Genomic DNA, 15,484 nt, shown 5'->3' with positions numbered 1-15,484 from the left:
GGAGTGTGGGACCGGCAATGGTCATGGCATGGCCGGCCGGCCAATGGGCGCGGCCCCCAAGGCACTCTTCCCAATTTTATGTAATTTTGATGATTTTAGATAATTTTTCATAAAATCAAAGGGATTTGTTGAAAACCAAGATATTTTGTTGAAATCAGGGAGTTTTCATGAAATCAGGAAACCAAACACCAAATAATAATAAAATAATTGGCGTGTGGGACCGGCTAGGGCATGGCCGGCTGGCTAGAGCCCGGTCCCACAAGTTTTCCTAATTTTCCATGATTTTAGAGAAAATACATGAAATTAGGTAATTTTAGGGAAAATTCATAAAATCAAGGAATTTTCATAATTTGAGAAGGAATAATAAAATAATGGGATGTGAGGTGTGGGACCGGCCACGCCCAAGGCATGACCGGCCGGCCGGCGGTCCCGCGACACCTTTCCCTAATTTTATTATTTCTTGATAAAATCATGTGATTTAGATAAAAATACATGAAATTAGGTAATTTTCATGATTTTAGGGAAAATTCATAAAATCAAAGAATTTTCATAATTTGAGAGAAATAATAAAATAATGGAGACGTGAGGCGTGGGACCCGCCACGGCCAAGATATGGACGACTGGTGCTCGGTCCCGGGATACCTTTCCCTAATTTTATTATTTTTTGATAAAATCATGTGATTTAGATAATTTCTTTGAAATAAAGGAAATTTGCTCGAACGAGAGGATTTTCATGAGATCGTGAAAATAGTAACAATATGGTAAAATATAAAATTGGGCGCGGGACTAGTCACGGCATGACTGTCCGGCTGGTGAGCCTAGTCCCCTGGCGCTTTTGTTTAATATTTTATTATTATTATTTTCCCTTCCTATTTTGCATAGGTTCCTCGTTCGTTCGTATTTTTAAAATGCTCGTTCGTGCATTCAAAACGTTGGTCTGTGTATTATCTGCTAATTATACTTGCACCATTTTATCAGGCTTATTCGATGCCCAGATGCCTGTTTCGTTGAATATTTATTACTAACCTGTGGAATTCTGCTGGGAAGAACCACAGATTGAAGTAACGAAATATAACGGGGAACCGTAGAATATTGCTGAATATTCAGACGATTAATTGACGACTCGTAGAATATTGTTGGATATTCAGACCATGGCTCGTAGAATATTGCTGGATATTCAGACGATTTAAGATAATTAATTGCTGGCTCTGTACTAGAAGGGATTCCTATCTAGGAGCATTAATTATCTGAGGGTTGAGAAATATGAACTTGCTAGAGTGTCATATTCCTCTTGCATAGTCGTGAAAAATATGGTTACATCCCGAAGACGTTGTCGCTCTATACTAGCAGACATGCTGTCTAGGAGCCTCCTAATCTTTCGATTTTATACAGTATGAGATGTGTCGTGGCCTCAGATGAGAGACTGCACATCTTCATCTTCTCTGAGAGACTTTCTCCATCAGAGGTGGCATGAGCTTTCATGCACAGAGACATGAGTCTCGATACTCATCCGATTGCCGGATCTGGAGTAATTACTGAAATTGCTCAGTATTCATGAGATGTGTCGTGGCTTCAACTGAGAGGCTACACATCTACATGTACTCTGAGAGACAGCCTTCTCGGTCAGAGATTTATGGCATGAGATTTCATGCTTAGAGACATGAGTCTCAATACTCATTTGATTGCCGGATCCGGAGTAATTACAGAAATTGCTCAGTATTCATGAGATGTGTCGTGGCCTCAGCCGGGAGACTACACATCTACACCTTCCCTGAGAGAATTTCTCGATCAGAGGTTTTATGGCATGAGATTTCATGCTTTATTGAGAGACATGAGCCTCAATACTCATCTGATTGCCGGATCCGGAGTAATTACTGAAATTGCTCAGTATTCATGAGATGTGTCGTGGTCTCAGCTGAGAGACTACACATCCACATCTTCTTTGAGAGAACTTTCTCAATCAGAGGTTTTATGAGCTTTCACGCTTTAATGAGAGACGTGGGTCTCAATACTCATCTGATTGCCGGATCCGGAGTATACTTTTACAATTTTACCCTTTGTCGAAAATCCACCATCTACACTAACCTAAAGGCAAGTCCGCGTCGGCGGCGCCAAAACTGATGCAGTTTTACAAGTGGAAGTAAGAAATTCGTTTCTCGGACTTTTTAAAGATTCGGTTTTAGACTAAAAGATAGTGATTTTTATAAAGCTCTAAAATAATCAAAAAGATAAAAATGATTTTTGTACTCAAATGGAAGAAAGCCTAGGATTCGAGATTCAATCACTATTATGCAAACTAAATGAATGCAACCATTTTCTATAATGTTCTCTAACAAATTACTCAAGACGACTTAGGACAATTATTTGCATCTCGGAAAATATGACGTTTTAATAAACTATTTTTTTCCCAAAATATTAATAATTTTCTTCACTATAGGATGCTAGTTCTCTAAAAAGGATATAACTTATTAATTTAGCAATAGGACATATGAAGAAAAATTATTATCGTGATAAAACGAAAAATAAGACAAAGAGAATTCATATAGAAAATGATTACGACATATTAGTAAACATAATAGGATTTCATCTCTAATCCTAGAAAATGATTTAGTTACTCATATTCGGAAGAAAATATATCAAAAAGATAATAAAATTTACCTTTATTAAGCTCAAAAAGGACTTACAAAAGTTTACGGATTTTGCCTTCCTTCTTCTCAGATTACAATAGATACGATGTTCTCTAACAAGGACTAAAAATAAGAAGATGAATTGTAGTAGCTTTTTTCCTCAAAAAAAAAATAAAGATGCACACGAATGTACAGGCTCCCACTATTTATATCATCCCCTCACAATCTTCACATTAAATGAGAATAATTTCCATGCCAATGACATTACTGCATGCAATCCTGGAATGGTAAGATGCCGACACCTCTTGCCCATTTAACACCATCCAATATCTTCATATAATAAGTGAGAAAATATCTTACATGGTAAGCATCTTATTCTCTTAATTTCATTTCATACTTTTGCCTTATTTCTTTGTGTTGACCGCGCATTTTGTGGCTCCCATTCACGTGCACATTTGCATTAAACTCCATCGACCAGAAATGGAACTTATTTCTCCATGTGCCAACCACCCGTCCCCTATTATCCAGCATGTGCCCATTTCTCATTTCCTTCTTCATTTCACGTGTTTTCAAAGCAGCAAACTTTAGTTCAACCATATGAGCCAGCAACCCATTATCCTTGTCATCCCTCTTTAGCTGATTTCCTCCTTGGACGGTCTTGATATAGACCACATTAGCATTAGGCACACTAACTCTAACACTCTTAGAGACGTACACAAGTCTTCAGGTGTTATTTAGATTAGACTTCGTCTGACCCATATTCGGTCCGACTCACTTCCACTCCTTCGGTGTTGTTATCGGGTGACTAGCTTTGACATCTACCACAAAGCTTCCAATTTCGTCCATATTACAGATAAATTCCACGTTTCGGTCAATTGAGCTTCATTTATTAAATTCTGCAAAACTAAACAAAATCATCAAATTGTCCAAAATAGAGAACTGATACATGTAAATTAAGATGTAATTTATGACGTGTTTACACACTCAACACCAATCACGTGTTAGAAGACGACAATAGCTGTCTCACACAAACTATTAGCTTCAAAGCAATTTTCAAGTGATCGAATGATCAATACGAAACATTCCGAGTCTACATCAAATGACTGTCTCACACAAATCTGTAAGATGTTACAAGGCGATTTTCACATGATCATCTTTTGACTTTCGTCAAGAATATAAGATGAACTTGGTTAAAGCGAAAGCTTACCAACACATATAGCAAATGTTAAACTCAGCTCGAAATATCAAATGTGTATAATCGAAGTCTATATAGCTATACGACTTTTGTCTCAAATAGGAGATAGAGTAAATCGACTTTTGGGTGATAGATGAGCTCAGGTCTCCATATACCTTTTGTTGATGGACTTCCACAAGCTCCCCTTAGTAGTTCTTCGTCTTCAATCGATGAACGTCGTGAAGTTTAATGCTCAACTACACTTTTGATCCTAATCCGAGACTTACAAACAAGCTTGAGATATCAATGCTTGCGAGTTCGACCGAGCAGTGCTCTAACAATCTCCCCTTTGTCAATTTTAGTGACAAAACTATCGATACATATGGATTACAAAATAAATAAACTTTGTAGCTTCTCATCCAGATGCTTGATTTCCTTGGTTCTTCAACATTACTCAAAATATTCATCACTTCCAAGTTCTCCAGTGATTCCGAACGTGTTCAACTCAGTATCATAGTTGTTGAAGATCCGTAGCTATAACAGTGAGGAAACAGTAGGTCTCAATCATTGTTATACTGTGTCATAGTATTATCACACAACATCAAAGTCCAATTGTATCACAACTTTGACAACAATACTATGGTGATATGTATCACTCCCCCTTAGTCAATACTTCATCTCACATGAAAACCACTCCCCCTTACATAATGATCTGTAAACCATATGTATTTGTAGTGTGAACTACACATTAATTCTCCCCCCTTTTTTTCAATATAAATTGGCAAATGTACGAAAGCTAGTGGGATCCTAATAAATTCTCATGGAGATACTTCATGACCAAAAGAAAACATTGAAAAAGCGGAGGTCTAACAACACCACCCAATATTTCGCTTAGCAATCTGTATGGAAAAACTCCAATATACTTTTTATGAGAATCAACTATACAGTCAGACTCAATCAATAAAAAGATATATCAAAGAGTTTATATCTCAATCTCTCGATTTGATCTTTACTCAAGAAAATAGAAATCTGTGAGTCTTTATCAAAGAGAGATAACTTGGACGGTACCAAAGACCAATGTCCAAGGATCAATCAATATCAATCAACAACCAAAGGTTGGATTTCCAATTGATGATCACGAACGCACAACCTGTATTATTTCAATTATATAAAATATAATGCGGAAAAGAAATAACACAGACACTAGAAGTTTTGTTAACGAGGAAACCGCAAATGTAGAAGAACATGATTAGTATAGCCGTTCATATACTTAACACAAGAATTTGTGGAACATATGAAAACTCAACTAGACTAATTACAAGAAAACTTGTAGTTAATCTAACTGGAAAACAAACAACCAAACTAATCACAAAAGTAATCAATTTAATTGTTAAAAGATTTTGCTCGACAAAAGAGGACTTTCGGAACAAATAACTAAATAACCAACCAAGATGATTAATTTAGTTCAAAAAATGCTCGACATCTAGCATCTTACGGAACAACCAACAAGCCAATAAGAAAAATCGACTTAGTTGTATCGTGCTCAACATAAGACACACAATGGAGCCTTCACGGTAATGTATAACAAGATGGATCAATGAAGATCAATACCATGGATAACATACAATGATCTATTCTATTTTCCATCATAAGGATATAATAGACTTTATCCTTGTCAAACAAAAGATTTTATCCTATTTTCCATCAAATACGTGACTGCATAGGCATAGCTTTTGTAATTGTTAAAAGTCCATTCGTCCTTTCATCAATACGAATACCAGTTAATGAACGACTTTACTTTTGACCGCAATATGGGACCTTCACGGACGCAAACAATATATATCCCATAAAAAATTTGCAATATCACAAAATCATAAAGATCAATACTGCAATAACATCATCCTCCAAATATTTTTAGAATTTCATAACCAATAAACCTAAAAAAATAACAAGAAAATGAAAACAAAAATATCTATGTGTAGTCACAATCATCGCTATTCCAAACTCTAGTAATCCTTCTCAAAACTAAGAATAAATTCTCATTAGAAGTTTCCTAGGCATCAAGACAAACTAGTAATGCACGTACAAGATGATTTGTCCTTAGAGGGTAGAATCAATCTTTTTCGCCCGGATTTATACCAAGAATAGTTACCAAAGGCGTATAAAAAGATTTTCTTAACAAAGAAGAACATACAAAGTCAATAAGTACCATGCACCATAGTTCACATAGGATGATTGTGAACATTCAAGAATTCCATAGCACTGCGTACTACTTTCCATTCTTGAACTTCCTTCCTTGTGATTCATCAAAAACATTCTTGTAAAATCTACAAATTAGCTTATAAGAGTAGTACTCCAAGAATCCAAGTGCCCAAGTTCAAGAGAAGAGGAACAAGTGCAACGAAACGGAGCAAAATACTCAAAAACAAGAGTCAGGACAAATACGAATCTTAACTCATCCAAATTCAAAATTTATCATCTCCATTTTGAATATAATTCAAAGAAGAAGAGAGTGCAAAAAGAATGAGGTCAATCCGACTTTGGACGAAGAAGTTACGGCCGAAACAAGTTTACCGAATATCGACGTCAAGTATGCATACGGGTTTGCAAACGAATTTTCGTATCCTGGAGCAGTTTGCAGACGGGGTTTGAGAACTTAAACCCCCTGGATTTTGGTTTTAAATGATGTTATGCATCCTTGGTAAGTGTACTATGAAGTACAAACATCCCGAACTAATGTTTTCCAACCTAAACATTTAAGAACCTTAAACACAGATCAAGTTAGGTAGAAATGAACGATAATCAAGGTACATGAATCATTATAAGTACTCAAACAAGTAATAAAAACATAAAACTTGCTCAAGTTTATAGACATACCTTTTTAGAATAATCCAATCTAATTCTACATCCTTAGCAAACATAATTTGTGCGCCCCAATTCTCGTGTTTCCCACACCGTATACATAGCATGGCATTTCTTGGTGAGGATGCACTTTCAACACAAACAAGTTATGTTGAGGTGAACAATGTCTTGCTCACCATGACACCAAGAAAGAGTTTCTTTCCAACAACTCTTAAATCTTGTAGTGTTGAGAAACACCCAAGGAACTGTTTTTATAAGTCTATCAAAGAACTTTAAGAGAACCCAAAAAGATTTGTGTTTCTGATTTCTTGTTTTCCAACTTATAAAAAACAGTTTCTGCAGATAGTTTTTATTACTGCGAAGGGAAACTCTTTTGATAAAAAGAGACGTCCTAGATTCTTCATAAAAGAAGACAATACTACTATCTTGATAGGAAGTATCAGGAATTGAGCAACGAATCAATTCATGCTTTGAGGTGATACACTCAGATGACTGAGATTTAAACTCCTCTTGTAATTCGTTTAGTTTATCACAACTAATTGGATTACGCAGAGGAGGAGCATTGCTCCCACTGATTAGTAAGTTAATATTAACCTCAACATGAATATTATTCATCATAACTTGATTTATCCTGTCAAGAGATTCTTGCTCTTTCTGGAGGTATAACTCAACATCAAGAGATAAGCTCTCAAGCTTCTTTTAAAGCCTTGAAAACACTTCAAGGGATTTTAAACCTGGTGGACGTTTAGATAGAATTTCTACTACAGATTTTATTAAATTAGTCATGGAAGACAATTCTGAAATCCCTTGATCTGGTGGAGCATTTATTGAGATAGCACTACTGTCCATAGAGTCAAATCGCTACAAACACAAAATTATAAGGTCTTTAATGTGTTTTCCTGCTCTGATACCAATTGAAAAAGCGGGGGTCTAACAACAACACCCAATATTTCGCTTAGCAATCTGTATGGACAAACTCCAATATACTTTTTATGAGAACCAACTAGACAGTCAGACTCAATCAATAAAAAGATATATCAAAGAGTTTATATCTCAATCTCTCGATTTGATCTTTACTCAAGAAAATAGAAATCTGCGAGTCTTTATCAAAGAGAGATAACTTGGATGGTACCAAGGACCAATGTCCAAGGATCAATCAATATCAATCAACAACCAAAGGTTGGATTTCCAATTGATGATCACGAACGCGCAACCTGTATTATTTCAGTTATATAAAATATAATGCGGAAAAGAAATAACACAGACACCAGAAGTTTTGTTAACGAGGAAACCGCAAATGTAGAAAAACCCCGGGACCTAGTCCAGATTGAATACACACTGTATTAAGCCGCTACAGACACTAGCCTACTCCAAGCTAACTTCGGACTGGACTATAGTTGAACCCCAATCAGTCTCCCACCGGTCCAAGGTACAGTTGTACTCCTACGCCTCTGATCCCAGCAGGATACTGCGCACTTGATTCCCTTAGCTGATCTCACCCACAACCAAGAGTTGTTGCAACCCAAAATCGCAGACTTGATAATAAACAGATCTGTCTCACACAGAAAAGTCTATCAAAGGATAAATCTGTCTACCATAGATAAACCCTAGGTTTTGTTCCGTCTTAAGATATAAAATCAAGGTGAACAGGAACCAATTGATAATCCAGTCTTATATTCCCGAAGAACAACCGAGATTAATCAATCACCTCTCTACAATCCTCCTGACTACACAGGCGGTTTGCCGAGGAATCACAAACAGTGAGACGAAGATGTTTGTGACTTCTTTATCTTGCCTATCGGAGAACTCTCACGATCTCAAGCTAATCAATCGATTGTACTCGTACGATAGAAGATGCAAGATCAGATCACACAACTACGATAAAAGTAGTATCGGTCTGGCTTCACAATCCCAATGAAGTCTTTAAGTTGTTAACCTGGTTTTAGAGAAGAAAACCAAAGGTTAAAGGAGAATCGACTCTAGCGAGCACACTAGTATCACACGGACGTGTAGGGATTATTTTTTCTCAAAGCTATATGTCTCCTTTATATAGCCTTCAAATCAGGGTTTTGCCTTAGTTACAAGGCAATCCATATTCACCGTTAGATGAAAACCTGATTTAGATTCAAGTTAATATTTCTCAACCGTTAGAACGAAAACTTAGCTTGTCACACAGACTTGGGTAAACTTTTACTGGGTTTTCGAAAACCATGCCCAAACGTGTACGTGTATGTTGGTTCAACATAGTAACCCAAAAGGTTAACCATATAAGCATTTCATATTAACCTTGTTCTTATTCACCATAACTAGTTCAATTGACTCAAATGAACTAGTTAAAGAGTTGTTCAATTGCTATGAGATCTTATGTAACTACACAAGACACAATTGAAACAAATATGATTCGATTCGATTGAATCGGCTCATGAACATTATAGCCACGGTTTGCATAAAGCATTCCTTAGTAATTTAATGTTTCATGTTCAGAGCACATCTTTAGATCATAACCTCTTAAGTTCACAAACAAGTTCACGGACTTAAGTTAATCGGTTGAGTTTTCCAAACTCAGCAGAAATTCTTGGAAAGAGAACTTCCGCCAGTTCGCGGACTTAGCACCTAAACGAGTTTTGGAAAATCCAGCAGAAATTCTCGGTCAAGAACTTCCGACAGTTCGGGGACTGAGTCTGCGGACTGGGTTCGCGGACTTCGCAAGCCAATTCCATAATCCTTCTGATTTCTCTTGATCAACAAAGTTCTAAAACTTCAGTTCAAGGAATACATGGTTATGTAATCTAAACTCTCATTTCAATCATTGATACATTCTCAGAGGACACTATGTAGCCGTTATTCACAGACCGATTCACGTCAGAGCAATTCTCAAAGTGATTGAAACTTTTCATGACTTTCGTCACTAGGTGAAGATAAACTTGATCAAAGTGAAACGCTTTACCAACACATGATTTCGAGAAAAATATAAGCAATGATTGCTCAGCTCGAAATGTCAAATGTGTATGATCTAGTCTATATAGCATACGACTTTTGTCTCATAAGAAGTAGGAGATACAATAGATAGACTTTTGAGTGATAGATAAGTTCAAGTCTACATATACCTTTTTGTTGATGAAGTTCCACGGTTCCTTGTATAGAACTTCGTCGTTGTATGATGAATCACCATGAAGTCCTTGAGCTCAACTTCACTTTTCTATCCTAGTACGAGACTTAGCTATGTAGGCTAGAAATCAAGACTCATAGTTTTGATCACTAACATTGACAAACATGCTTGAGATAGAAACGCATGCGAGGTTGACCGAGCTATGATCTAACAAACATATCAACTTTGTTTAGATGCAATCATATAGTCGAAACTAAATGCATTCATCAAGGAGTTAATAGAGATACAAGAAAACTCCTACAATATTCCACAGCCGCACTCCCCACAAAGATTTGGCAATTAAGCACAAGTTCAATTAAGAACTCTCCCCCATAAAATGTCATTCCCTAAATAAGAACAAAAGCGACCTTACTTTTGCAAGAAAAGAAGGATTTAAAAATATACTTTGATTCCTAACAGAACTATTATCTAAGGAGAAATAAATACGAAATTGAAACAACACTATAATGACGTTCTAATCCTTGATTTCCCAAAAGATATGAATGAGTCCAGGGGAAAAAGGCTAGAGAAATAATGAACCAAAACAACACCAATAGACTGCCGTAAGTGTTGAAACATAGCAGTATATAAATGTTTGGTGAGAATATCAGCCAATTGTTGTTCGGAAGGCACAAATTCCATATTGATAATATCATTTTCATAGAGATCTCTAATAAAATGATACCTTATGTCAATGTTCTTCGTTCTTAAGTGCTCAACAGAATTCTCAGTGATGCAAATCCACTCGAGTTATCACAAAAGATATTCATTTTACTAGCGTCAATTCCATAATCAGTAAGCATTTGTTTCATCCATAGAAGTTGAGTACAACACGAACCTGCAACAATGTATTCTGCCTCGCATGTAGACAGGGATTGTGAGTTTTGCTTCTTGCTATGCCATGCCACAAGATTCAACCTAACATAGTAAAATCCCCCTGAAGTACTCTTTCTGTCTTCCACACATCATGCCCAATCTGTATCTGAAAGGGCAGTAAGATCAGTGTTAGTATCAAAAGTATAAGATAGACCTACCCGACAGTGTGTTGGATATTTCGCATGATCCTCTTTGCAGCTGCAAGATGAGATTCTTTTGGATTAGCCTGAAATCTATCACAACAACCAACACTAAAAGCAATATCAGGTCTAGTAGCTGTAAGATTTAAGAGGCTTCCAATGATAGATCGATAAAGCTTTTTATCCATATTTACTCCTTTCTCATCTCGATGTAGTTTACCATTAGTGGGCATATGTGTTAGTTTTGGAGTTGACTTATCAAGACCGAACCTTGTCACAAGATCCTTAGCATATTTTTATTGAGATAAGTAAATTACATCCTTATATTGTTGAATTTGTAATCCTAAAAAGAATTTTAATTCACCAACATTGCTCATTTCAAACTCCTTACCAAGAGAAACTTGAAAGTCTTTTGCAAGTTTCTCAGAAGTCGATCCATAGATGATATCATCTACATAAACTTGAGCAATGACAACATCTTTCCCACTCCACTTGGTAAACAAGGTTTTATCAGCTCCACCTTTCGAAAAACCTTTCTTGAGAAGGGAAGTAGTTAGTTTTTCTAACCAGGCACGAGGTGCTTGTTTTAACCCATATAATGATTTGTGAGCTTAAGGACATGATCTGGGAAGTCAGGATTTTTAAATCCATTTGGTTGAGCAACATAGACCTCTTCCTTTAAATTTCCATTTAGAAACGCGGATTTTATGTCCATTTGAAACAGGTTAACCTTAAGAAAACAAGCATGAGATAATAACAACTGAATTGACTCAAGGAGTACCACATGAGCAAAGGTTTCGTCAAAGTCAATACCTTCAATATTTGAATATCTTTGAGCGACAAGTCTGTCTTTGTTTCTGACAATGGTGCCAAATTCATCAGACTTGTTCTTGAATATCCATTTGGTACCAACAATATTTATATTGGAGGGACAAGGTACGAGCTCTCATATAGATTATCTTTGAAATTGATTTAACTCTTCTTGCATTGAATTCACCCAAAAGGGATTACTAAGAGCTTCATCAATATTCCTAGGTTCTACTTACGAAAGATAACAACCAAAATTGTAAATATTTTGAAGTTGTCCACTTGTCTTAGCTGTAGAATCTTTTCCTCCAATAATATTGTTAGTATCATGATTCCTTTGAACCCAGAGGTGTCATGGAGGAACACGTTCTTGTTCAACAGGAATTGCCTGATCGATGCTCTTCTCCTTGTCACTGGAAATATCAGGATCAGTGACTGTTGGAACAACTTTAACTGATTCTGGAATTTCCTTGACTTTCTCAATTGTCTCAGTTGGAGGCAATTCACCAGGAAGGTTATCATGACGAAAATTTCTCAAATCATCAATGATGACATTTGCAGATTCCATCATAACTTGGGTTCTGAGATTAAATACTCAAAAACCACGACTATCATAAGCATAGCCAAGAAAGATACCTTCATCGCTTTAAAAATCAAATTTCCCTTTCTGTTCTCGATCTTTCAGAATGTAGCATGTACCTCTGAGATAATGTAAGTTGGGGTTCCTACCGTACCACAACTCATGAGGAGTGTTTAGGGTTTTCGACCGTAGGTATACACGATTGATCAAATAACATGCTTTGAAAACAGCTTCTCCCCAAAACCTTAATGTTAATTTTTTGTTATGGACCATTACCCTGGCCATTTCCTAAATGTTCATATTCTTCCTTTCTGCAACCCCATTAGATTGAGGAGTAATAGGTGGTGAGTATTGTTGAATAATCCCCAGTTTTTCACAAAATTCAAACACCTTAGTGTCCTTGAATTCAGTTTCTCAGTCACTTCTAATCTTTTTTAGTTTGCGACCTTGTTCATTCTGGATTCTATTAACAATAATCTTGAATTCACCAAGGGTTTCATTCTTATGAGCTAAAAATGCTACCCAAGTGAATCTGGTGTAATCATCTACCATAACTAAAGCATACTTCTTCCCAGCAACCGTAGGTCGTTGAATAGGACCGAAGAGATCCATATGAATTAAATCAAGTGGAGCTTTAGTGAGAATATCTCGAGATGATTTATGTGGAACTTTCGTTTGTTTACCCGTTTGACAGGCACCACAGACACCATCAATCTTTGCATTAATTTTGGGAACGCCTCTAACAAGTTCTTTGTTAATGACGATCTTAGTTAGAAGGCGATAATTGATGTGACCAAACGATCATGCCAAAGATGTCTAGATTCCACCTTAGTCAAATTGCAACAATTACTAAACTGAGTATCAAGAAGATAATAGTTATTTTTACCACGAGTTCCCTGAAAAATTATTTTTTCCAATTTTGTCTACAATGTCACATCCATTCGCATTGAAGACAACTTATGGCCTTTGTCACAAATTTGACTAATAGAAAGAAGGTTTGCAGTCATACCTTTAACGTATACTACATCATGGATTTCAGGAACGCCTGTTTGATCGTACCCTTCTTGCTTATGTAGCAACAACTCCCATCTCCGAATGTAACAGGACCTCCTTAAAAGTCGCTTGAATTCACAAACCACGAAAGATCTCCAATCATATGTCGGTTACATCCACTAGAAACCATTGAAAGGGTGAGGTTGATTTTAGAGCAAAAGCTCCCATACTAGCATTACTATCCCGTTTGGGATTTCTTGTTAGACTTGTACACCTTTTTAGAGAAATAAACAATTGTTCAGCTTTCTTATGAATATTAATCGCAACCTTTAAACTTTTCTTGAAAGATGTACATGTGTGTTGAAAATGATTGTGAGAATAACAGAACATACATGGACCAACATCTTTAATCTTATCTGAGTAGTTCTGAGTCACATCAGGTTTCACAAAGCCTAAACCTCGCTTATCCCCTGACTTGCGACAATTCTTCAGGGAAGAACTAAAGGAGTTATTCAAATCCATTGAAGGAACTTTGACAGGATTCAAATCCTTATGCTTTGCAATTTCTGCAATAAAATAAGAATTGATCCGGATTTGTTCATGAATAACCAGCTCTTCAGAACTTTCTCTAAGATCAGAGTTAAATCATGGTGAAGCGTTTATCGAGACTTTACTATCCATAGAGTCAGATCGCTACAAACACAGACTTATGAGGTCTTAAACGTGTTTGCCTGCTCTGATACCAATTGAAAAAGCGGGGGTCTAACAACCACGCCCATTATTTCGCTTAGCAATCTATATGGACTAACTCCAATATACTTTCAAGAGAATCAACTAGAAAGTCAGACTCAATCTTAAGAAAAGTATATCAAAGAGTTATATCTCAATTTCTCAACTCAATCTACAATCAAAAAAATAGGAATTTGTGACCCCGATTGAATATAAGAAATAACTTGGACGACATAAAAAACCAATATCCAAGTGTCAATCAATTTAATCAACAACCAAAGGCTGGATTCACAATTGATTGAACTTACGCACAACCTGTGATATTTCAATTATATAGAAAATATAATGCGAAAAAGAAATAACACAGACACTATAAGTTTTGTTAACAAAGAAACCGCAAATGCATAAAAACCCGAGGGACCTAGTCCAGATTTGAACACCACACTGTATTAAGCTGCTACAGACACTATCCTACTCCAAGTTAACTTTTGACTGGAATGTAGTTGATCCCTAACCAATCTCACACTGATCAAGGTACAGTCTCGTTCCTTACACCTCTAGAACCACGCCGGATTCTGCGCACTTGATTCCCTTAGCTGATCTCACCCACAATTAAGAGTTGATACGATCCAAAGTCAAAGACTTGATAAACCAATATGTCTCACACAGAAAAGTCTATTGAATAGACAAATCTGTCTCCCACAGATATACCTATGAGTTTTATTCCGTCTTTTGATAAATAAAGATGAACATGAACCAATTGATATACCGGACTTATATTCCCGAAGAACAGCCTAGAAATATCAATCACCTCACAATAATCTTAATCGTATGGTAGCGAACAAAGATATTGAGGAATCACAAACGATGAGACGAAGATGTTTGTGACTAATTTTTGTCTTGCCTATCAGAGATTAAATCTCGAGCCAATCTTAGAGAAGATAGTACTCAATCACAATAGAAAACAGCGAGATCAGAATATGCAATACGGAGAAAATAGTTGGGTCTGGCTTCACAATCCCAATGAAGTCTTCAAGTCGTTAACCTACTGGGTTTTAGAAAAACCTAAGGTTAAAGTAGAATCGACTCTAGTCGCAACTAGTATCACATAAGAGGTGTGGGGATTAGGTTTACCAGTTGCTATAGTTCTCCCTTATATAGTCTTCAAATCAGGGTATGCAATCAATGTTACCTTGGTAACAAAGCATTTAATATTCACCGTCAGATGAAAACATGATTACACTCAAGATAATATATTTCAACCGTTAGATCGAAGTTAGCTTGTTACACACAAATGAAAAGTGACTTCATTTAGATATGAATAACCATACCTAAACGTGTACACCTTGTTAACCGAAGTTAGCCATATAAACACTTTTATATCAACCATATTCATCTTAACTATAACTAGTTCAAATGACTCAAATGAAACTAGTTCTAGAGTTGTTCAACTTTTTATATTCTCATGGAAGTATACAAGACACAATTGAGCAAAATCAGTTTTGATTCACTCGAATCAATTCATGAACATTATAGCCACGGTTTGCA

This window comes from Papaver somniferum, unplaced genomic scaffold (genome assembly GCF_003573695.1).
Source record: "Papaver somniferum cultivar HN1 unplaced genomic scaffold, ASM357369v1 unplaced-scaffold_24, whole genome shotgun sequence".
NCBI lineage: Eukaryota > Viridiplantae > Streptophyta > Magnoliopsida > Ranunculales > Papaveraceae > Papaver > Papaver somniferum.
This window is presented reverse-complemented; position numbering follows the sequence as displayed.